This window comes from Argiope bruennichi, chromosome 10 (genome assembly GCF_947563725.1).
Source record: "Argiope bruennichi chromosome 10, qqArgBrue1.1, whole genome shotgun sequence".
NCBI classification, from domain to species: Eukaryota; Metazoa; Arthropoda; class Arachnida; order Araneae; family Araneidae; genus Argiope; species Argiope bruennichi.
This window is the reverse complement of record NC_079160.1, coordinates 30,083,756-30,110,106: the sequence shown is the minus strand read 5'-3', so window position 1 is coordinate 30,110,106 and position 26,351 is coordinate 30,083,756. Positions and strand designations below refer to the sequence as shown.

At 33.9% G+C, this 26,351-nt stretch overlaps 1 long non-coding RNA gene across 1 annotated transcript; it reads right to left on the bottom strand.

Moving 5' to 3' along the window:
* Window positions 1–22,146: 22,146 nt before the first annotated feature.
* LOC129988602 (uncharacterized) lies at window positions 22,147–25,523 on the bottom strand. Its single transcript, XR_008785659.1, has 3 exons — window positions 25,389–25,523; window positions 24,027–24,260; window positions 22,147–22,284 (listed from the first exon to the last, which is right to left on the bottom strand). It is a non-coding gene; the product is annotated as an uncharacterized LOC129988602 (long non-coding RNA).
* Between the last annotated feature and the right edge of the window lie 828 nt (window positions 25,524–26,351).

Below are 26,351 nucleotides of genomic sequence, written 5' to 3'. Positions count from 1 at the left end.
CGCTCAGAAGGCATGTTCTATTTCTTTTTAAATGTATTATTATTGACAAAACGCTCTAAAATGTAGGAGTACATGCGGTAGTTTAAGTGGATAATTCGTCCTTCAATTTTACCTGTTTAACAACAGAATAGAGTTAGAAATGAGAGGAAATTGAAATTTTGTAAAAACAAGAGATAAGCGTTAATTACGATTTTTTTTCCGTTTATTTATAAAATGCATAGTTAAGAAGTAATCGTAAATTTTGCACATTTACTTAAAATGATACGAATATTAGTTTTCCACTCATTCATTAAATTACTTTTAATTGGATTTTCTTTAAAGAATTAATATGAAGAATAACGAAGGATGCCATTGACACCATGAAAATCTACCAACATTGATGTATCGAAATGAAAATTTAAAATTATTAACTACAGATATAGACAAACACAATAAAGTTATCCATTATTTATTCAATATTTCAAGATTTATACATAATAATTTATGCAATAGACTACATAGATCAAAAACAAGTGATGACATTGTAACAATAACGTTGGATCAAAATATCCAATACTGTACAAATAGTTTTTACAAGTCAATTGAGAGAGAATTTATAGCAAAGCATAATTTATATAAATGTCCATTTTATAATTGAACTTGATATATTATCTTTAAATAGTACGTCTTCAATTATTCAGCAAGAATGAAATCGAAGCACATTTTAAACAGACAATGTATACACTCGCATACATATTGTTACGAATTCTGTAAATTGGTGTAATTTGTCTTATGATAATGAATGTTATATGTATCCCATTGTCTTTCAATAGCAAGTCGCCAAATTGGCGAGATATTGGCTCATTGGCGATGTTTTAGGCAACTAATTTTTGTCGCCAAATTTGGAGACATTTCGCCAAATTTGGCGACGGAAGTTGGAAACCTTGGCGACAGAGAGAATTTTCTAGAGGGATCCTGATTACTTGAATTCTCTCCAAGGTTCTGGATTTTTCTAATATGACATAACTTCCTGTTAGTGACGTCACTTCCGGCAGAGAGCATATAAAAACAAGCACGAAAGATTAGGTATTGTATTGGAGCCTTAGACAGCAAGCAAGCTGTAGGCTGGTGACTGAGCTATTGAATGCGCAGTGTTATTCTTGTAGTCTTCGTTAAATAAATAGCTTTATTTTTTTTAAAAGGATTCTGCTTATTGAATTTACTCTAAGCACGTCGCAGGAAATTCGTAACAATATTTGTCAAACAATACATTCACTGTGAATCAAGAGCAAAAATCAATTAGCTACATTTGCAAGAATAGTTTTGGAAACATGACAGTTATTTGAGGCTAGGTGATAGACCTTCGTATTTTTCTCGAAAAGATATTTCGCATTTATAAGAATTCAGATAAATTTTCTGCACTCGATTTGTTACTATATCTCAGCATAACATAGCTAATAATATCAATTCCTCCACTTAGGTTTAATGTCAGCAGAAAGTAAAGAATATCAACAATAGAGAACTTGTGGCCAAAATTATAGAGTTTAAATCTTGATCTTTAGTGCAGATAATTATTGGTGCGAGAGTATGGGAAAGCAAGAGACTAACAAACCAACCATGGACTAAAACAAGAGATTGAAATGATCCATTTTATAAAAACTATTTGCAGGCCATAAGTATTATAGGATTCAGGTACTCCGGATTTCCTAGAAGTCAATATTTTGTATGATTTTCCGAAAAGATATGAACGCCATTTATTATTGAATAATTAAATACAGAAGTTCCACAACACAGGAAGTCGTACTCAGACACCAACTCCTGTTGGTGGCAACTCTCCGAGCTTCGTTGAAAATGGCGGGGAAGGAAGTGCCAAAATCGACTAAAATATCCAAGGTCCAAAGTGTGTAGTAGAAAAAGCAATGGAAAATGACACGACTAAGTGGTAAGTGACATGTTCTTTTGGTACGTCCAAAAGAGAACTTCGAATTGAAATTCTCGTCAGGCGAGAAGGCATCTTGAAAGGAATAACTCCTTTGGAAAGATGGAGTCATAGTTTCGAAAATGAACAAGAGACAATGACTTTGTATACCACGCAAATCGCGGATATGAAATGTCTCGGAAACTTTAAGTACTGCCTTGAGCTGGAAAAGGCGATGAATGATCCAAACGGACGGGATCCTCATTTCATTAATGAAACTCCTTAAAAGTGACGATAAGGATAAGTCTGTGGCAAGATTCAAGGGAAATACCATTTTAATAGAAAACACGGGACCTTGTCCCAGCCCTATACAAATAGAAAACGCCCAAATTGTAATTTCCTAACAACTAGTTTAGAGAATATTTGCAGCCAACAAGGAGCTTTATGTGCCATAAATTGGACATGTTAGGATGGCATGTCCAAAGAAAAAGGAGAATTGTCTTCTAGGCAATGGCACCCATGCTCCGAAAGAATGCAAATGAATCGATTCAATTGGCAAGCACTGTGTCGAATATAACAAAAAGAGAACGGAGCGTCGGTTCACAATGATCATTCAGCCAGAGAGAAAGATGTTTATGGGGAAAAAGCGTATTTGAAAAATATGCTAGTTATGGATAAAGCTTTTTTTTTTTTTGTGTCTGATAATTTAGCCAAGTGAATTTGAGACGGTCAAAAATCACCCATGAACAAGTCCTTCAATTCCATCGTGTCTGTATGAAATTTGTTTTTATGTTTGTTGTTATACAAGAGCTATACAAGTTATACATACATGATCCGAGGCTCATTTGTGGTAGTGCCGATGGACTAGAGAGCATTCTATGTACAAGGTTGTAGCACAGTCATTCTAATTGCCAACAAATCATTAGATACACTAATGCTGGTTAAATCTTAGTCTCAAATCTTGGTCTCTCATGCCAATTCGGATCTTTGACCGCAATATTACTTCTCCTTAGCAATAATGAATCGAAGCTCGTTATAGTTATCAATAATAATTAAGATAGCACCAGTCTAGTTATTTGTGAAGATTAATATGAAATGCTTAGGGACCCAAGAGTTAGAAAAGGAACTACCCTTTTATCGAATTCTTAACTTTGACATGTCTTGGCATTTGGAATGATAATTCTACATCGACCCTTGAAACTGAATTTGAGAAGCTGATTCGACTAATGTCTCTTGGGCGTCTGATGTCTTCGACTAAGGAACTCAAGTATGGCAAGTGATAAAACAACCGTGATCATTCAACGTATCGTTGATGCATTTCAATTCGAGTCCACAGAGCGCAACAGAATGCACTCGCAGATAAAAAGACTTGTTAAGATGGCAAGAAAGTTAGCGAGACCACAACCCCACACTTTACTACTTTCCAAACAATTGAAAAGGATGTTAAGTCTTGAAGAGTACTAGTGTACAAGCTCTAACCAAAAATAGCCGTAAAACCTCGCTCCACCTAGATATCCAGTACTAGTTAAATGATAATCTTCGCTATAACATGGTAACTAAAGACGGACCATTAAAGATCATAAACTGCCTACATAGTAATGCAAGTATTTAGATATATATTACAAACAGAATAACACACTAGGATGAATTTAAATACACTGCCACACACAAGCTATTCAGCATAGCAACCATATTCATCAGTGATCTACTAGGCAATACCCCGAGATTACAAAACAGAACTTAACCTCTGACCAACCGATTAACAATCAAATAATTCGCAATTTTTGCAATAACTTAAATAATCATGCTGTTTGAATTTGTGAATCGTAAGTATAGGTTATCTACTATCGCCCAACATCTTGTACCAAAATAACACTGTGGCACTAGCTTCATAAGCCAGTTAACAGAATCGGAACAGAGGTGATCACTTGTCTAGTGGTTCGATCCTCACTCTGGAAATCTGTCACAACAGTAATCTGTATATTCACGAATCCATTTAGGCTAATTTATGGATCACGAATAGTTTCTCGTAGGGAGTGACTGCAGATTCGGATGAAAATCCTTGAATATGGTCCTCGAAGAGTTTTTCAATAATTTGCGCATATATAGGAATCGTATCTACAAACTTTAAAATAGTGGAAATGAGAAGGCACAAGGTTCGAAATTAACAGAACGACTCAAAACCACAAACTGCAAAGGATTGTCCTTTTGATCGAAAAATTGATCCTTACAAGTATTAAAATACGTTTAAGTAAATGGAATGTAACCAGTTTTTGACGAGTTTACTCGTAATGGAAAAAGTACAACATTTTACATTATGGCGAGTTTATTCAATGACAATTGTATAATATATATACGTTTATGACAACTCAGAGGCGCATTTTCCGAAGTCGTCGAAACATTTGACTGGTTAAGGACGCTCCGACTCGAGATTTAAATCCCCTGGGAGCAAATTTACCCACTTCAGATTCTTCCTTAAAAAAAAAGGGAAACAAACTTTCCATGCTCAAGACCAGTGGCATCTATGCTATATACGATCGTGAAGCATTTAAAAAATAACGAGGAAACTTTTCTGAAAAATGTGAAAAATGATGCGCTAGTTGAATGCAATTTTTATTCAATAGAGGGCTTAGGATTCTGAATGTTCTGGTACCTTTGGCCTGGGAGGTTTACCTCCCTAATATTCAAAAAGCATTCATGATCAAAATCCTGAATGGATTGTTTGAATTATGAAAACACATGGGCACGAAGCTTGAGGAGCATGATGAAGCCTTATTAAGTAGTTGAATTTATCGAGAATGAAATCTAGTTGTCAACGATAAAGCAGAATTTTGCTCGCAGGAGACTATTCCAAGAAACTGGAGGTTCTTTGAGCCATGCAAATAAAGATTTAAGAGAATATACGGTAATAAAATCTAACTATATAAAATAGTAACTTTTCTGGAGCTTTTAGTTCAAATTCTTTAGAGCAACTTAATATCAAAACCCCACAGGCATAATTTTCAATCGGTAATAAATGAAAACTGGCGAGAGTTGAATGAGACAACTGACAGAAATTCATATTCTTGCATGCCGAGCATGATTGAGAACAAAAGAATTAGCTTAAATAAGAGAAATACAGCGGCAGCAACAGAAACAAGAGGAAAATAGATGCGATTAATACTCAAATGTGCAAATATTGCCGAATCCTTGGATAATTAATAGTATCCAACAATCAAAATGCCCGAATCTGTTTCGAACTTGCAAGTTAACTAAATGGAACTGGAATACATGAAGCAAGATTTACGCGACCAGGTGAGAATCTTATCACTGATTCCAAGATTATCGATAGCACTTTTACCAAAATGATTTAATTAAAAATTGTATTCAAGGAATGAATTCAAAATTAAATTGAGTTAACCCCCTTTTTGTATTTTTCTATGTTCAAATAAACATTTAAAGCCATATAGTGAAATAGCAATACTGAACAAAACAGCAAATACCTCAACAGAAGCAAATGACAGATTGACAATCCTCCTATTTTTATAGCATAATCTAAGCTTCGAGTGCCGTTGCTGTTTTTTCTACATGGCTGCAAGTAATCCAAACAATACCCCGACATAGACAGTGGCTAAGAAGGAAACCCGATGGTGTCACTGAAGAGCAACTCCACGTAGCGCGAAGGAATAAACAATTGCTGAAACTGGACACAGCAAACAAAGGATCCTCTAGAGAGAATGCATATAAACGTTTTAACATTAGGAGAGAACTAAAGACAAGAGCTTTGACAAAATGTCCTTAGTATAAGATTTAATGCCTGGAATTTAAGAATTCTTCAAAGTCAAGAGATATCCAAATTTATGTCCATCTGAATCTGTACTCGCCACAGTGCACAGGCTTCCATCACGTTATTTATAGAAGCTTCGGTGCCACACTGTCAAGTCGTACTTCTTCAAAAAACGACTGTAATGTACAGAAAATACACCATAGCCCGATATATACTGGGCAAAAATAAAAATCGCTCAATTCAGCTGACAAAAACCGTGTTAAACGTTGATGGGTAGTTCGAACCTTGATTCAATTATTCCCTCTCTCCCACCAATCCTTAACTAGGAATTAAATACAAGCCAAGTGAAACTGGAGTTAAGAAATAAACACCAGTTCTGTACTTTCTGGTTCGGCAGAAACACATCAATATTTAAGATATCTTGTAGAGATTTCGCAGTGCACCAAGGAAACGCTAAATTGATGATGCGCTTGCAGAAAACAAAAGTGAAAGTCCGTATTATGTTGCTTCACTATGTTGCTTTAACAGACAGCCTATACAATCTGGTCTTAAATGTGAATTCTTATTTTTGTGCTGTTTTTAATTTGGAATGCTAGAAGACTTGAGATTTTTACTTCCAAATTCGTATCGTTTAGAAAACAGACTCTAGAACCGAGAAAAATGTAATCCTCTTATTTTGCTCTTAGCATCGTTAGAAAAATGGTTCTTTCTACATTAGATGTCCCGAGAAAATGTAATACTTTTGCATTATGACACACATGCGATTCTGAAAATACTTTTACTAATTTTGTGAATGGAAATATGACATTTGAAGCATTAAGTATATTAATAGCCACAAATGCAAAAGAAAAGATTTTAATTTTGGGACCTTAAGAGCAAATGGAAAATATTCAAATTCTCATTCTGGCTCGTATTTTTACAAGAAGTTAGTCAAAGAAGCTTGTTAAAATGTTTGAAGGTTTCTTCTTAAGAGGTCAGAAGCTATTCGAGAGAAATTAGCTACATTTTAATGGCCTCCCCATGAACTGAAAAGGAAAGAATGTATTTACCGTCACTGGTAAGACTATTTAGAACCATTTCCACTACTATAACAATTTACTAAAGCATGCTTAACGATTTACTCTTAATTGAGGATCCAAGAAGAATAGCTATGGGGGAAAAAATCCATATTTGTATCAGCTGCAACTAAATGGAACACCTGGCCTCATGGAGGCGGTGTAAAAACGACCCTTCTACAAGAACCTGCCCCACCCAGAGAAGATCTTCCACAGAAGTCGCAAGACAAAATCTAAAAACTTCAACGGAAAGCAGACGCCTTGGAACCACAGGAGACTCCCTGACAAGTTCAGAACGCCACGAAATCTTCCTTAAACACTGAAGATACTACCCCCCCCCCCACTGCTGGATATAGCAGAATTTAAAGAAACAATAGAAGTTCTAAAAGGCATACATGCCCAGTTTAAAGAATTCTCTGGCATCCTTAAAAAGCCAGAAATTTAAAGAAAACGGAAGATAAAAGCGAAAACTCATCCTGATCAACTCACTACTTGCCTAGTTTCTCATTTTCCGTCCCACCGAGCTTCCTGATTGGATAACATCAAACAATAGTTTATCCGGATAACCTCAATCCGAAAACTAGACGAAGTACAACGAGTCCCCATTTTCCACATGCTCTTGAAATGAAGCTACCTGATTAGACATCTCCCCCCCCCCTCCCACTCTTACACTCAAGCTTCTTGAATTCTATGACTGGACTCCGTTTTCCACGCATTTCTGTTTCCAGACCAGGGCAGCTAACACGCCATGCCTTAAACTCACTAGGTCAATGGCGATGGCCTTGCTACTCAAGACGTGTACTCTTAATAAACCCCTCAAAAGCTCGATTGTAAATAAAGTTGATTAGCCCAGACTTGTCTTGTCTGAATGGTTTACTTGCCATCTACACTGGTGACCTGGTTTCTTCGATCGCTCTTGCTGCTTGGATTTGGTGCCTACTTCAACCTCGACTCTGCTCGTGCCTTTGTTTCCTTGCGCTTTTTTTTAAATTATTTGGATGTACTTACTAGTCTCCGCTGCAGATGCCACTACTAATCCCCATTGTAGATGACTGATGCACCGGTGCTACTACCAACTCTGGACGAAATGTAAAATGTATGGGCTTTTCCCAAGCTTTACCATTTCTCTCCCCCCAGGGGGGTAATGTGGCTGCACAATATTCCTACTACTATTTCCATCAAACTCGTATTCTTGTTTATTACCAATATTTTTATATTATGTTATATATATATCGATTGTTAATAATGTTGGTTAGCTCAGACTTGTCTTGTCTGAATGGTAAACTCGCTATCTACACAATACCACAGTAGCCAGACACATGAAGACCATACACCATCAATCTATTCCATTTAACAGTCTTCCGGAAACAATCCCATCAGAAAATCTATTTTGATTCATCCATTCACCAGCCGATACAAAAATCTGCTAACAGGCTTTCTCCTTTCCAGCTTTTGAGCTTAAAATAAAGCACGTCTTCAGATTTCCTTCCCCAACAGTGTTTTGTTAACAGAAGATTAAATAGCATAAAGTGCTTTGATTTGCATATAGTGTGTGTGTGTGTGTGTGTGTGTGTGTGTGTGTGTGTGTGTGTGTGTGTGTGTGTGTGTGTGTGTGTGTGTGTGTGTGTGTGTTCAATTTTTGAAACAAAAATTCGTATATTTTAATTTTCCTCTTTACAGCAACTTCACATGTCTATATTTAGCAATTTTCATTTAAAATTAAAATTTAAACTTTACTTTAAAAAGAAAAGACGAATCGGGACACTTAGTTAATTTTCTAAGATTATGTTGGGTATTTGTGATAAATATAAAATTTCAAGTATGCTTCGTTGGCCAAAAGTAAGATAAATTTTAATTCGTTTTTTACATTAAAATACGGTAAGAAGCTGCGAGTTTAAAGTCTTACTTTAATATGAAAACTCTTTAAACTTAAAAAGGTGGATGAATATGCGAACGTTTAACGAGTCATTAATTCACGAAGGCTGGGCATGTACACGCTTTATAGAATACAGAATTTCCGACTACGATTAATTATTCTATGATTTTATTTAGGCATTAAACACTATTTAATAAGAAAAGAGTAACGATTTTTTTTATAGTTCGATTTTTAGTTTACCTAAGTTTAGAAAACGTTTCTTACAAAGCATTTCGTATACGTATAGATTTATTTAAAAACTATCCGACTACCACTCATCTCTGAACTACGCCAACTACATTGCTTTTAATGTATATTGATATTTCAATCATTTTAAGAACAATTACTAATAAATTTAACTATCCTGTGATATTTACCGTCCTAAAATATAAGGTTCTACGACTTCCTATTTCAAGTAAAAAAAAAAAAAAAAAAGGATAATTTAATAATCGAGTCAATGCAAATGGATTAAATTAGTCAAGTCAGATAATTCAGACTGGATGATTTCTGATTTATTGCAGGGAATAAATTTTGTTTCAGAATACTCGCTTATTTGGCTATAAAATATTAAAGAGACATTGGGAAAATTATCAGCATCTTAGCAGTATCAATGATAGAATGCCCACAATATTTACCGATGAGATATGCATTCTCTAGTGACAAACGGAATATCGCGGAATTTCTCTTAAGTTAGCTAGAAACTTCAGATACCCATCAAGGAAATTTGCGAGTGTGTTCAAGTTGAAGAAAATACTTTATTAATGAATGTATTCATCTTCCGAAATGTCTCAAGAAAGATTTCTAAACGCTACACTATCCAAAAAATTAAAAAAGCGTGTTTAATTTTTTCAAAATAATTTAACAATTTTTGGGGCACTGCATCCGTCTAAAGCCCTTTTGATCATGGTGATCAGGCATGATCAAAATAGCTAAAATAAGACCAGCTTGCCGGCAAAGCTGATCTTCCCTACTTTCAAATGGTTTCGACCGAAATTTAGAATTAATCTAATGAAAATTAACTTGCAAAATATTCGATAGTATGTGTCTAAAATGTTTTTGTATAGTTAAGTAGTAAGAATATTAGTAGCAGGCAGTTGTGTTACAATTTCAAAAATTGGGCATTTTACAAGATAACCTCTTGTACCGTTTCTATTAAGGGCAAGAAAATTTCACTAAGAACCGAGATAGTCCTTTCATACGTGTATGATTTAAACAACTTAAATATAATCACAAAGCCTGCATTTCTAACAATTTCACGATTTAAATCTCCTTGATGAGCATCTTATTCATTCCTTGAGCGATATGAAAACTGGAATTTTCAATTTATAAGCCGTTGCGAAATAATTCGTAAATCTGCCACTGAAAGGCTGTGAATTATCACAATTGCCATCTTATTTTTCCTTTCAAACCTGCATCCAAAATGAAGACTTAATGTCATATTTAATCACGGATTGCTTATTCTATCCATTCTTATAGACATCATTAAATTTATAACGCGAGTTTGATTTCTTTATATTGAAAGAATTTTATGCAGTAATGTGACATTTCGCAAATTTCTTGTCCAAATCATTTATTTTATTTCTTGGAATTACGCAAAGGATCTAACATTTTGTACAAGTGCGTGGAATTCACAAAATTTAAATGGGAATCGGTTTTCAACTTCGCTTTCTCAGATACAAGGCATATAATGAAAGATTTAAAATTCAAGAATTTTGCCTCTATACTAACCAACTGAATTTTATTTCTCTACTAGTCTGAAAAGCAATTTTGTAAATATTACTATGTTACCTCTTTGAATTTAAGATGACGTTTGGTATACCTTCTGTATCAATGACGGTCCTATTAAATTTTGGGCAAAGTCTCAAATTTGACTATGGATTTATCAGTTCGTGGATATTTGAGAGAATTAAATTCAAAAAGTTGGATGGCTACTGTTATTCGACTAAGAGTTCATCAATTTTGATTCTAAATCTTGCGAAATACTTGCTAGCTTCTATATAACATAATATAAAACTCAAAAGTTACACGAGAAGGTCGCGAATACAATACTCTCCGATTAACGTTTTCCATTTCTGTTAGGAGGAATCCGATTTAGGACATTTGTACATTATCGCAGCTTAAGAATTACCTAAATGAATAGTTATAAAGTTTAGTACAGAATTTAATTATTGCAACGCATGATAAAGTTTATAAAATTCGAAGATTTACCTGTAAATAAAAATGCTGGGCACAATTCATAGTAAAACTCAAAATGCAATTTTATATTCAGCAATAGACTAATTAAAAATTTTCTATAGGGAATTTTATTCTTTCAAGTATTTAAATTTCCTCCCTATCAGATATTAGTTTAATGAAAAAATTCATTTAATTAAATTTTGATATTACAATTAACAATATGAAAGGCAAATATTTTAGAACCCTAACCCTACGAGCAAAAAAAAAAAAAAAAAAAAAAAAAGACAATTTTATTAATTAAAAAAAATGAAATTAACTTTACTGCATGTGAAGTTGCTAAATTTCCCCCTTAAAAGTGTAACTCTTGAAATATTTGTTAAATAATTTTTTTTAAGACTGAAGACGAAAGGATTAATTCGGATTGTTGGATAAACCCTAGATAAGATTTAATTTTAATGTGTTGGCAATACAGTAATGTTATGATGCTTATATCTTCCCGTTCTATCGCCAAACCGAGAGAGAAGTGGAAGCCATTGACGCTACTCGATGCTGACAATGCGACATCTGATTATTAAATTGTGAAAATAAAGCTAGCTGCCCTGAATTCAACAGTTTTGCTTGTTCTAAATGTTAAATACGTCCTCTAATTGTTAGTTAAAACTTGAAATATTTGTTATCGGTTTTTAGTTATGCAATAGAACTCGCGAATTTATACTAAGCACAATTTTATTTGTTTTAGGTGTTTATTCCATGGCAGTTAATTGTTTTTATTTCTGAAACCTAATCAACGAGATCAAAAAAAATCTCTCAACCAAGAATTCTCTAAAAATTTACCTTATTGGACTCTTGCCGACTCCATTTCATCGCATTCAATCATGAAAAAACCGACACTTCGTTGGCTTTACATTAGATGGGCGTGGAACCCTCCTGGTCCGAAGATGAGACCTTACCACCAGGTTACCATTGACCCCCAAATGGAGTCGGTCTAAATAGTAGTAGATTAGAACAGCAAGAAATGTTGGCTGCATTCAAAAACGATTCGTCCTACAAATGATTTTATTCCTCAAATAGCTTTGTGTAATCAGCAACACGTTTTAGGAGAGTAGCTACTTGCAGCTATACAAAATAGTTGTCATTCATTGGGAATTTACGTAAAGGTAAAATCTCCGATAAGGACTGCCATTAACAGACAATAAGCCACAAGTCGGTGGAAAACGAAAATCTACGTACTTAATACTAAAGGAGAAAATCCTGGAAAACAAATTCTAACCTCTTTGTTTACAAAGGAAAGGAGGACAGTGTGTACGTCCGTAAGGCACTTTTCGGGTAACCACAGGGCTTCGTTGATGCGGTCGTATGTCGTACGAGAGGTGACAAGACGGAACCTCGGAAACTAGCTCTGCGAAATGCGGGCACGATTGCCTTGTCATTTAAGTATCAGCAACGAAGCCATTGATATCTCCAGCGATATCACTGCCTCTTTTACTCAATCGTTAATATATTAAGCATAGAAATGAAGAAAAATTTCATTTGTGAAAGGGGGAATGAAAGTCTAGAGTAATTCTGATTTTGCAATTCTAAAAGCAATTCTCATACTGATTTTTATTCCGATGCCGAAAATGGCAAGGACAAAACTTTATAAAGTTCATCCAGAAAATATTTGTCACTAATTGGAAATTCACATGAAGGTAAAATCGTCCGATAAGGAATGCTATGTAACAGACGATGAGGCGCGATTCGACGGAAAACTACATATCTACATACTGGATTCAAAAGGAAGATAAGATTGGGATGAATTAAGCAATCATTGTAAGTCACCTGAAGGAAGAAAAACAGTATAACTTTGTGAAACACGAGACGGAAAGCCATTCCTTCTTGTTTGGTACGATTTCAAAAAGTGTGTATTAAAAACTTACAATTATTTGAAACCCATTTGTAATATTTCAAAGAATAATTTCCAACAACTATTATTCTGATAACAGGAATGTTCCGCATAATTACCGAAATCAACAAAAACCCATTGATAAATAAAAAGGATAGCGTTCAATAAGGATTAAATTTTATAGCAATTATGCATCGCAAGAATCCATCGATTCTAGGGTTTCAAAAATAATTAAGATTAAAAAGTAATCACCAGTTTTAGAAGGGACTAAAGCATAAACTATGGATGAACACAAAGGTTTTAATCAAATTAACATAACCTAGTTTTAGAGTTCCGAAAAACGGGATACACTGGAAAATGACAGTGTGGCATCTCCCTATGGTTAGTGAAAACGAACTCAAACACAAGTATGCACTGGGATTTAGAAACAAAGGAGTAGAAGGGTACTGGACAGATTTGTGGGTCTGAAGCAAATGACTGCAGTAGATCAAAGACCGCCATTAATGAAGATTGCTGTGATGACACCAAGAACGCACTAATAACATAAATTAGGATAAATTAAGACTATTTCCATTACCGACATCGCCAAAGACTCATTGGATTACACAATCCTTTTCTACAAGCTAAAATTTGACTTCGTAAAACATGAACAAACCTGAAGTTCGGAATATCATCGATTCAAATTATATGGAAGATGAAGAATATTCTGAACCTTACTAATACGCGTACATTTAAGTCCGAGAAACAGCGATTCACTTGAATGATTACACAACAAACGAGATAAATTCATTTTCAACAGCCTTGAGTTATTAATACTAATTTTCTGAAAACTGGCCTGGACATTATACAATAGAATTTCTTATTGCCAGCTCAAAATTCCAAGCAATACGAACGACTTAATTTTAAGATTCTGCACAAACAAAATGGAAATTTTATCGCTTTCTACCCTCAATGGCGAGAAGGTTTAGACTCTTGTACAACATGTATCGAAACTCTGAACAAAGGATCCCCACCTGGCCATCAAGAACTAAGAAATCAATTTACATTTTTATTATACAACATGGGTTTATTCAGAGCTTGCGATTGTATTTGAGTGAACCCATAACACCTTCCATGATTATTGTTTCTAATGGCACTTGCCAAGTACAAGCTAGCTGTCGAAGTCGTCGATTTTAAGCCAAGGGAGCGTCACTTATTTTTAGTAGCGTCAACTAGGGCCAAGAGTAGGTCTTAACTACTCACTCGTCGCATTCACTTGCACAACCCCTTTCTTACAGGGGGGCAAGTTCACACATCTCACAGATAGAACAGATGAAGAACAACCATGCCTGAACCGGGACTCGAACCCAGGACGCCCAGATCAAGGGAAAGACACGCTACCCCTATGACAGGACGCCAACTCCATGATTGTAAAAGAATTGCGAGAAGATGGGACAAAAACAGCTGTAAAGTCCCAGACAATCCTCATATGATCAATAATCATACTTGTTGGCCCTGATCGATTCGTTTCAGTGATAATTAGCAGCCTTTACCACACACCTAGAAACGACAATACCAAATTATCCAAGACCACACCATGGGGAGGGATGGAAGCATCTATGACCCCCCATAGAACTGGTATTCCATGTTCAACAGCTTAAGATCAACAAATTGTTCGATTCAAACATTTAAAAATATTTGTAGTGAATGTTTCATGTTGGATGACTTTTGAACCCCTTTGAACGTATTTCAAATTTATTTTGAATCTTATTTTTATCTTTGAAAGCCATCTTGAAGATCCCCCCCTTAATTTCACACCTGGTCCACTTTCTGGAGTTGGCCAACTAGAGAACTGAACTGATCTAGAGAACTGAAAGTATCAAAATGTACTACAAATTCTAATTATGATTGAGATGAATATTTCAGGTGGTTTTACTTTGAAAGTTAGTGCAATACAATAAAGAAGCCAGATAATTACCATGATCTAAAGCAATCCGAAATTGGTTTAAAGCCCCATTCAAGACACTAAAAAATGATAAATACTGACGCAGTGGAGTGTCAAAACTAATTGTATCAAAAGTGGGAAGCTGGTTTTTCTTTACAAGAATTGTTGTACGGAGTCTTTTTGGCTGACTCAGCAGCTATGCTGAAATTTGAAACATTGCAAGTGAAGCTTCTGCAAATCAAATTCAGAAGGAAAAATAGTTCCGGAAGTTGCAAATAAGCTTAGCAATATTTTCAAAAATGGACAAATCAAAATTAGAATCCTTCCAGCGAACAAACAAAAGGGAAGATTATTTGTGCTAAAATAATTAGACATAACATCGGGAATATCGGATAATTCCTATTCAGTTCTAATTCTACTTTGCTCAAAATGTGTAAAACTATTATCCTGATCAAACTGGTAATAAACAGCTCAACAATCAGAGCTGGAGGCGAGATTTTAGATATCAAAACCTTTTTACTCTTCCTTTAAAGGCAGGCTTGTATATTAGTCACGTTTTCTAATGCAAAAGAATTTTGAAATTGTGTTAGGCTGGAAGCCAAAAATACTTCTGATCATAGTCGCCAATTTCGTGACGACTTATTTATAGCTCTGAATTTTCAATGCCAGCGTTGATAAGCTTGTATTGATATTGTATGTACAGTACAATATATTTTCCTTAAAAACCTTTCTACTTATCGAATTTTTCATTGAAGCGAAAGAATTATGAAAGCAAGTGCAAGCCGAATGAAGGAATATTTTGAGGACATTTACGGTTAACTACCACGAAAAGAGACCATTCAAGAAAATTCATATTTCCAATTTATCAAATTACTGGAGGACAAAAACCTTAATTTTTTTCACTTAATGATTATACTAATATCATGTTACAGGAGGATACGAAGTTTTATAATGAATAAATTGCAAAATTTTCGTTTTCAATAAGGATACAATTAGCAACATGGCCTGGAATGTACTTCAAAATGCGACACGAAATTTAAATTCAATTTAGATTTAAAAAGGACTACAGCTTGGGCATTAAGTTCCCTACACAAATATTAACGCGAATTTCCAAGAAATTCCGAAGTTGATGGATCAGCTTTATTTCTTAAGAAATTTTAATCATAATGGTGATCAGCCATCACGATTAAAACTCGTCTGAATCACAGAAGACCACAGATTGACTCGCCGGCAAAGCCGATCTTTGGACTTCTTGTAAAACGGAAACTAAATTTTGCCTACGAATTACAAGGGAGTTTTTTTTTTTGGTTGGGGTTATTTTAAGTTATTAAAGTTATTAAAAATTAGGGTCATTTTAAAGTAATTTTATTTTATTATTAAGATTTAATTCAAAGATTTAGATAGGCTGATATATCCATTTTAAACTATTTCTTGGATTTGGGGCTTGCATTTTAAGCTGATCTTGTTATTTTAAATATAGTTAACCGCCTTCAACTAACCAATCTATTTACCTTTTTGCTGTTAATACAGTTTTAACGTTAAAGGCGGTAAACGCAACAGTAAAGGTGGTAAATAGGGACTATTTAACAACGATAATTTTAGCGAATGAAGTCTGGTATTTAACCTCGAATGATTTGACAAATATGGAATACGAATTATTTTGAATGGCCTTTCAAACTAACAGTTAATTTAGTGGAATACATTTATATTTAAGCATATATGCTCTAAGAAGGGTTCAAACATCTAATAGGCTCCTTGCTTTTATAATTACCTCCACTTTAAAGCATGGAATGCTGACGCTAATAATCGCTGTGAAAGAATTCCAACCTTTTATTAGTACCAACTAATTAAAAACTGGTCATGAATAATTGCATCAAACATCGATTAAAAATGACCAGGTTGTCCATTTGCCATCCTTTTTTATTCACAAATGAAATTAAACTATTTGTTTCAATAAGCACCGAGTTTTTCAACTCCATATGCTTCGTATACTTTAATTAAAACTCAAAATACCATTTGCTTTGTTTCGGGAAAATTTCTCAAGCGAAATAAATTGCTCCAAAAATTGCAGACCTTCATTAAAGCCAAATGTCTAACCTCAATAGCAATTAAAGCCAGGGAAAATAAATGAGCTGACTGTATAAACTAGTAGACTTTAAAGAAAATCGAAGTAAACCAGAATGAAGGGAAATTGACAATGGTTATGCAACTCGAATAAAAGTTTAGAACGCAGATTTCTCTCCAAGATTAGAAATGGCTGAAGGTCTATGAAAGAATTGCATAGTCTATACGTTCCCAAAAAACTGTTCTGACAAAAAGTCAAAATTTCAAAGATTCTGGTTTTCTTTGAAAATATTCGAATACAACTAGATGAAGTGATTTTAAATTTTAAAGCACTCACAATGCATAATTTGATTTGTAAACTTCATTGAATACTATTCATATGATAGGTATGAGATTTTTGTAAATAGCCTATTTGATGACTAGATTCATTTCTCGGGACTGCCGTATTTTCCATTGTTCGGTTTAATTTGTTGGATTAAAGCAGAGAAATTTTAAAAGCATCCAAGAATTCATTTCTTAAGTAATTTAGGTCATTTTCTGAAAAATTGCGCCAAATAGAAAACAAAATTTGGAACGAAATGCAACAAGCTAGTGGTTTGTGTTTAACATGAATTCAAGCACTAAAGAATTTTTTCAAGCATTAAAATCAGAATATTAAACAAAGTTACTTCGAGTAATTGATGGTAAATGGCATCCAGAAAATTTGCGCAATAAATCGGATCAGAATAGATCAACACATTCAAAAGATGCAATAATGAAAGCAATAAAATCAACATTAGTCCATTTCCAAGTTTGGTTCAGATTAATGGAGATTATATTCAGAGATCGACCAAGGGTTAAAGAAATGATGCATTTCTTCAACAAACCAATTGACTGTAGGAAACCTATCAGTCCTTCCATGAAATTGATTTAATTTTATTTGCGAGATTTTGCTAGCTTTACAATCTACAAATCAAAAGAATATGCCATTCAAAATCAGAAAGGCTAAGTTATGTAAACATCAGAATTAAAATAAAACCTTGAATTCCGTTAAAAAAATTCAATTTTAATAAAAGCGAAGTTCACAAGGGAAGTTTTAAATTGATTCAAAATTTCAATCTTTGTTATGTTATATGCAATTCATAATCTTCATAAAGTGACTCGTGTCTCAGATAAGAACAAGTAAACCAATGCCAAGGAAAGGTTTTTATCACTTTTCTAAATTGCCTATTTTTCAATCGATTTGATGATCTCAGTTTTTGATAAGGGCAAACATTTGACATCCCATAATTCAAGCTGTCGCATCCAAATTGCATTGAAAGTAATCTTTTGTTGTTGCTTCCGATGGCACTTGCCATGGACAAGCCCGCTGAAATTCCGAATTCAGCTATTTTAAGCCGAGAGAGCATCTCGTGTTTTATTAGCGCCAACTAGGGCCAAGAGTACGATTTTGATACTCACGCATCACATTCGCTTGCACAGCCTCTTTTTACATTCACACATCTCAGATAGAACAGCCATGCCCAAACTGGGACTCGAACCCAGGACATCCAGATAACGAAGACGTGCTGCCCCTATGCCAGGAAGCATCTAAATTGCATTCAGAGTAATCTAGATTTAATTTACACTAAACACCAGACAGAATGAAATCGTAATTTCGTCCCTCGTCGCGGAATTGCCGCAGTGATTATAATTATTCAGTGCTCAGTTTGAGATATGAAAGAGTATAGAAACGGATCCAAATCTGAATAGTGGCCCGAAGAGAAGGACACCAAAACTAGTCACAGCTCTCTGCCTATCCTCTCCATTCAAAAGGAAGTTGCCTTTTACTTTAAGAATCATCGTATTGGCATGTACTCACTAAGCTGCATTAAAAATCATTGCAGAAAAAGTAACTAAGAGCAGCATCCAGTGACTTTTGAATCAAAACAAACGCCATCTCTGGACAAGTTGTGCCATACTGTTGGCATTAAAACATTTTTAAATAAAAAATGGAATCTAAATATGGAATGTAAACGAAGTCCAAAATCTGAAAAATGTAGAACATTCTGGTGAAAAAAGCGAAACAATGATGCAACGTACTGGAAAGCTGCGTCTATGTTTAAGTACAAATATGAACTTGTGTTTTTTAAAGATTAAAATTAATATGGAGTTTTTGAAAGCATATCACTCTAGTTATGAAGAAACATCTGAATATTAGGCACTGAGAAGCAAATCGTGAACACTATAAAACTCAACTGCTGCTAGAGAAGCTACTCTATTTCGCTCAATTTGCAACTGTTTTAATCTGAATCCTCTGGCCAATCCTCAATCTTGATAAAATGGGCTTCTGCTAAAAAGTGCGAGGCAGAAGTCTTTTATTCGGTAAGTTTGGAATTGGCAACAATTTCCTTCAATTCTGAAAAATTTTGCAATTCGGCATTCAATACGAGTTGGCACTGCATAATAGTGTTAGAAAACGAGTGTTCAAAAATTCGATGGTGCACAAATATGCCCATGCTTAAATATGGCACATACGTATAATTGCCGGGTATAAAACATGTAATTACACAGTTCGTTATTAAAAGTAGCGAATCGAGCTCGTCTTTGTAGCAGAAGTGGTTCATTTCGAAATTCCCAAAATCTAGCATACAGCAAGTAACAGACTAATACCATTTCAGGTCTATTGCCTGTGTAGCCATGGATAATACAGCTTGACATTGGTAATATAGCTAACTAAAGGGAGAACTACAGGACCTTTAGAAAAATCACCCAGCCTCTTTGTACTAATTTTCAGCAATTTCATAACATGCACTTCCAATGGATTGTACACTTAAAATATATACATGAACATCTCAGTCAAGCGATTAATCGCCAGCTTAATATAATGGCTTTTCACGAAATACATATAACTTCAATATCTAACTCTTAATCGTCTTATCCATGTATCATGCAGACATCACATTGCTGCTTTTCAAAAGGTTAAATTTTGTCTGCCATACTTTTTGAATTACATCATTCTTAAAAGATAATACGCTAGAAATATATAACTCAAACACAAAGCATAATACAATTAGAAGAACATTTCTGGCGGTGTCATCTAAGCAGGTAATAAAGGCAAAATATTTAAGGGTGTTAAATCTTGGTTGAAAGATCTTGTTTATTCTATTTACAATGCAACATTAAGTAAAGAGAAACGCATTCCATGCTGTAGTGTTCGACTAAGCACAGAATCGTTTGAACAAAATCTGTTCAACTGCAGTTTTAAAATTCTGTACCGCATTTTATGCTCGCACAATATGCAAAACTGGAGTAGTCGCCAACCACTTAAAAATCTAATGATTTTAAAAATGTTAAAATTTGTAGTAAATTTTAACTGAATACACGAGATTACCGCACCAAATTATTTTGGGTCTTCGACTATAACGAAAATTGGATTACCATTAAGCTAATAAGATTTGTAGATCTTCGATTCAATTTGGTAATGGCAATAGAAGTCCCGCTTCGGTATCGAAGGTTTCAAGAAGGGCACAAAGGTTCTTCAATTTGTTAAGTAATCGATTTTCGTGTAATTTCAGAAATCCTTTCTATATGAAGTAGTAAGGCACATATGGTTTGCTTTGTGTATGATGCTATGACTGATGATTAGCAAATATTAATTAGTTTCATTCTACGGTGCTTATTGGTAGCTTGCGAATAGCTCATTTTCAATTTAATTGATCAGTTTGGATGAAAATTTAGTTTTACAATTACTAAGTTGCTTTAACTAGATATGGATGCTTCAAAGAAATGCCGACTTTTCAAACTAATGAAAGTCAAAATGAAATGCAATTGCTCAGCTTTGCCATTTTTAAAGTATTCGACGACACTTAATATCAATGTTAAATTTCGACCCATTTGAAATAACTTCATTCGGCTACGCACGGGTTTTGGTAGTTCGGGTTGATTTTGATTTGACTGAAATATTTGTCGATGTTGAAACTGACAGAATCTACTGTAAAACATTGAGATGCTAATTCTAGAGAGTCCCAGAGTTTCATTTCAGATATTTTTCCCAGTTCTCCAATGTTGAAGATGCAAGTCAGACTTCTTTTCAAAACTGCCAAGTATTCTATTACCCATTACTTATAATACCCCCCTCTCGCCAGCCGGCTGGCCCACCCTTCTACGTCGATCCTTCCTAGCTCACCCTTTCTTTGGCCGTTTCTCATTTCGCTTTCTCCAAGATCCTAAACAAAAGACCCACTCCCTATTAAACCACGAATCTAGACATTTTCACACGAGGCGGAGAAGTATGGCTTTTAACTTCCTCATTCAAACGAATACGATAGAGTCGAACCAATTATTAGACCATTTAGATTAAATATAGTTTGCTTATTTAAGACCGAAATAACGCGGTAGTTTTATTCATTTCTGTAAAAATAACCGCCTACAGTGAATTAATCTCCCATTTCTACTATTTCGCAACTACCTTATTCCTCTGCCCATGTCTCCGATCATAAAGAAGCTCAACTTAGCACCTTAACATTGGAGCGAGAAAAATTCTTCAATGCCACTTACTGGAACCGATCCTACTTGATATTAGAAGACAAGACCAAGTGCATATCACTGATAATCTTTGTGAATTTGTCCATGAAGAATATTCCATAAAAATGATCCATCACAGATAAGGCCCATTTAAATGACGAGACTGGAGAAGCTTCACCATATTGGTTAGATTAAACACCAGATTTAAATTTATATGAATCTCAAAAATAAAGCGAAGTCCGTTGTTTTCGCCAAGAATTCTATGCTCCAGCTCACTTTAAATATTTTAAATGAAATGTTAGTCTTGGCGTTCTTGTTAAACAAATTATACAGATCTTTTTGAATTCAGGCATGTATGGTCCAGTATATAAACATTTTAATAAATGCTCTGGTCAATCCCTCACTTAACCTACTGCAACCGGTCGTTTTCCGATGGCAATTTTAAGGCATCGATTATGAGTCGGTACATTCAATATTACAAAAACGTTCAGATCTGTTTAAATGATCCGAATCCGTAGATATATGAATGAATTTGACTGGGAGCGAAATTTATGGCTACAAGGACTTAAAGCATTCTTGCCTTCCCGATTTCAGCAGCTTGTAATTTTTATTCACCATATGAATTTAAAGTGTTTTTACTAGATACTTCAAAATGCATCCTATTATAACAAATATTCACATTTTTATTAAGGACAATGTTTGAGATCATTGTCGATTTCAAATTTTTATATCCAAACTCCGGAATGTAATCGTGATTTATCGTACATATTAACTAAGTGGGTAATCTAAATATATTCCGTTTAGAAGGTTTAATGCCGTATATCACGGTGGTTGGCAAACTACTCCCATAAACATAGAAAATATTTTAGGCATTACAAGTATAAGAAAATGTACCGATCAAATGCTGATGAGCAGTGGATGCACTAGAATAATCAACTCCTCTTCGTTAGAAATCGGGAAAGGCATTTCCAGAGGTTCAGATTTCGGATGGTTACTGTTAACCTTCGAAGGGAGCCTTGCAGTAACGAAGAACGATTCTTCGGGTAGTAAATAAGCTGCATATTCCAAAAAGGTGTCTGTTCAAGGTCTTGTTTAGCCAGAGATGAAGTTTCCTTTCACATCTGAAATAAGTTTGTATGCTTACAAAACATTCATGAAATCCGGGTAGTAAATTCAGTCAATGAAGTATCAGGGCATTGCCCTTTATGCCGCAACAGATTACAGTACAGTATATTATAAATGCCTATCTTTGTAGATATAGTTTAAATATAAAATATTTCATGCAAAGCATCGTCTTTTTACTTGTATTTACAAAAAGTTTAAATAGAAACACCTAATTTTGAACTCGTCTGTATTCTCTAGATAGAAACCCAATATATATAACCGTTTTTAATTTTGAATGAACGATTGATAAGTTATAAGCTACCCAAAATTTAAATTGTAGTGTTAATGTTAAATGATTTCGGTGTTTTCGATACATTTTAAAATATAAAGAATCGTGCAAATATGACGCATTGAAATACTCAAACAAGACTAAAGTAATGCAATTTTAGTAATATAAAACGTTCATAACTTTAAATTCACTTTTTGAAGAGAATCGTTTAAATTTTATTCATTTTCACACCAATGAGCGAACGAGCTAAATCACTCGCTATTTGAAATTTACTCCATTTCCGTAGAATAGTTAAGATACAAAGCAGCCAAAATCTTTCAGAATAACGCGATTTTCCCATTTTTGGAGAGTTCAAGTTTGCAAAACAATTCTATTAAGAATTAAAAAATCGTTATAATGTATATCTTTCGGAGTTGCTGTAGATTTCTCTTTAAAATAAATGTGGAAGTTAGAGGTAAAAATCTATACATGCAACAGATTCTACTCCGATAGTACTTCAAAGGATGCCCCTGCGAAACAAATGGGAGACAGTTATAATAATTATGAGTCATTTAAAGAGCATAGAAGCAAGATTCTGCAGAAAGTATACAACACGAAATAAATGAATAAAGCATTGAATAAAATTCAAAAAACTTAGGATTGATTAGATCTTAAAGAGTCATTAAAAATAAACAAAAGTTTCAATGTTCCATAACTTTAATTTAATATGCTTTATGGTAAAGATAAAATACAAAAAATCCTTAAAAATGTCTTAAGCACCGTTTGATGAAAACGTGAATATGGAGATTTGCATCATGTTTCTAGAGAACTATCCGACTATTCAACTGTTCCAAGAACATTAAATTTCAGCCTGTTTTATTAATATTAATTGCAAAAAGTACTTGTGTTAAATAATATTCCTCGAAAATGTCATTTGCAATTAAACATATGAAGCAGGGATTTGAAGAGAATAGCAAATGCGATATATGTTAGTGACATACTAATGTCTCCATGTTGATGGAACCAAATAACGACCCATTCGTCAAATGCACCACTTAAATGTCACCGGAAAAGAATAAGGACGTTATTTATATAATTTGATTCCAAGGCGAAAATTTTGCACTTAATAAACTTAACACTTTAAAACTCGCATTGTCGGTTATTTGAAGCATGAAAATTACCGACATAATTTATGCGAACAAGAATTGTCAGAAAATGTCAATGAACTTTTTTTTAGAATCTTTAAAATTTGTCTTCTTGGAAAATCGAGTATATTTTTGCATTTCAATTTCTTCCATTCGCAATTTTATACAGCAGTAATCACAACTTTTCCCAAAATATATAATTTCAAATATTTTTGTAAGTAAATTTTGTTGCATTTAAAACCTCGCCAAAATTTGTATGAAATAGTCATCTATTAACAGTCTTAAAATGATTTCGTCTGAAAAATTAATTCAGTAAAATACAGAGGCAACTAAATACTTTACTTACAACTGTTGAATAGGAATTCGTGCTTTCGATACTTAAAGCCTCCATCTCTTTCAAATGGCTTTCGAGACTCGACTGATGCGTAATGCATTTCCACCACAGCATTTGCATCTTCCAACAACCCGCTCATACCGAAGCAAACCTATCAGCAAATCATTCCAAGAAACGAATGCATGCGTTCACGTATTCGTTGATGGCATTGATTGGCTGCACTGGGGTTGAGTGAAAATCAAATGCCTGCATAAACAAGAGTATACATCTAACATTCCGTCTTTGCATCAGAGACAAAACTAAACATTAAGTTAATAAAAACTAATATTTCTTCCATTGATAAATTTAATGTACCCTAGTGTGTAAAATCAGTCTACTATTGTATATCATTCATTTGGTAAATAAGAAACATGACGTTACAGCAGAATACCATCCACATTGTTTAAAAATTTTACTAAGCATAGAAAATTGTCAAAAAATTCGAACTCAAGACTGACAAATCTAAACCTTTCACACCACTTTAAGTTCAAAAAACATTTTCGGAAAATCTGACAAAAATAACTCAAAACGCTTCGAGATAGGACCAAATTTCACCCTTACACCAAATTTGAAGATTCCTATTAAATTTTAAGCAAAATACATTAAGAGGAAATCTTCCAAATATATATTAACTACGAAACGGAAAAAGATTAATAAAATTCAGTACGCAGATTTAAGCTCTATAATGTAGACGCCTATAAAATTTTGATTCGAGTGTGGGGTCTGCAAATCTTGAGCGACAGCTCAAAAACAAAGTTTAATATGGGATTTTGCGACTAAATGTGAAGTTTTGTATCAATCTTGTTTCAATCAGCTGGAAAAAAAAGACATTTCTAAGGCAAAAACTCAATTTCCGGATTCTGTTTCTCGCATGCCAGGGGTCAGTCCCCAATAAACTCGCCAAAGATCATACGATAGATTCAGTAAAAGTGATAAATTCATACCAAAGGTTAAGATTTCGTAAGTATTGCATGCCAATGCAATAAAGGGAGATATCTGGGAAAAGATGGTATGCGAGAAAATTGAGGCGATAACTTCCGATGGTTTTATTCAAAGTTAAAAACACAGTTTAGATAATTAATCAATTTAAAATCGCTAGAACTTATAATCGTTAGAAATATATATAAACATATATATACTAAATGTTTCGAGTTTCAATTTCTCGTTAATAAAGTGAATCATGTCTCCATTACTGCGATGAACAAAATATTCATTTTAACATTGAACTAATATCGTTACAACTCACTCGCATGAAAATATAAAAGATAATTACACAACTGCCAAGTAAATCAATACACATTTAAAAAAACGAGCTAAAAACGTCGAGTTACCTACCAAGTCCAAACCACGTTCCAAGAATAAATTTCCTGTTGAGGCATTTAAAAGCGGCCAGACTGCTCAAGTTTGCTTAATGCTTATTACCTTCCGGCTGAGTATTTTCTCCACACGCTTAACAGTCTGACTTTAAAAAAAAAATTTATCTGATCCTTCAGATAAGAGAAGAAACAAAAGAGATCAGCCATCAAATACTGCGCTTTTATACAAATGGTGAAAAAAAAAAAAAAAAAAAACCTGAGAAATAGTTGCTTTTTCTTACTTCTCCCGAACGGCCTGTTTCCATGGAACAAATTTCAGAATAACAGGACGTTATTCTCATTTTACTTTATATTAGATTCCTCTAAACATATAAAAAAACTGAAAAAGCTCTTAGATTTAAATGAGTATTCTAAAATACAGTTTCATTATTTATTTTTGTAATTAATCAAGCATTTTAAGATGGGTATTATCATTCTTCTTAATCTCACCCAACATTTGATTGCAAAAAGATTCCATAACCTTATGAACTCATAAATTTTGAACCCAGCAGCAAAATGATGAATCGGTGAATTTGAAAATTAAAATACGAGCTCATGTTAATCTACAATATTAAATTGAAAATTTTTTCAGACGTTACTATTAGGAATTTTATTTACAGAAATGCAAAAGAAAATTGAGTATCATAATCATTATAAGATCGTAGTACTAAGAATTATATTTTATTGACAGAATTATAATTTAATTTTATAGAATTAGACACACATAGATATAATTATTAAACAGAATTACAATTATTTATTTTTTATTGACAGAATTATAATTAAAATTATATTTTATTGACAGAATTATTATTACTGTACCAAGAATTATATTTGACAGACATGATATATATCTTATTGAAATAATAATGAACTTAAGACCAACAAATAAAAACTTAAAGCAACATGCATCAGACCACACACACCTCAAACAAAACAACTG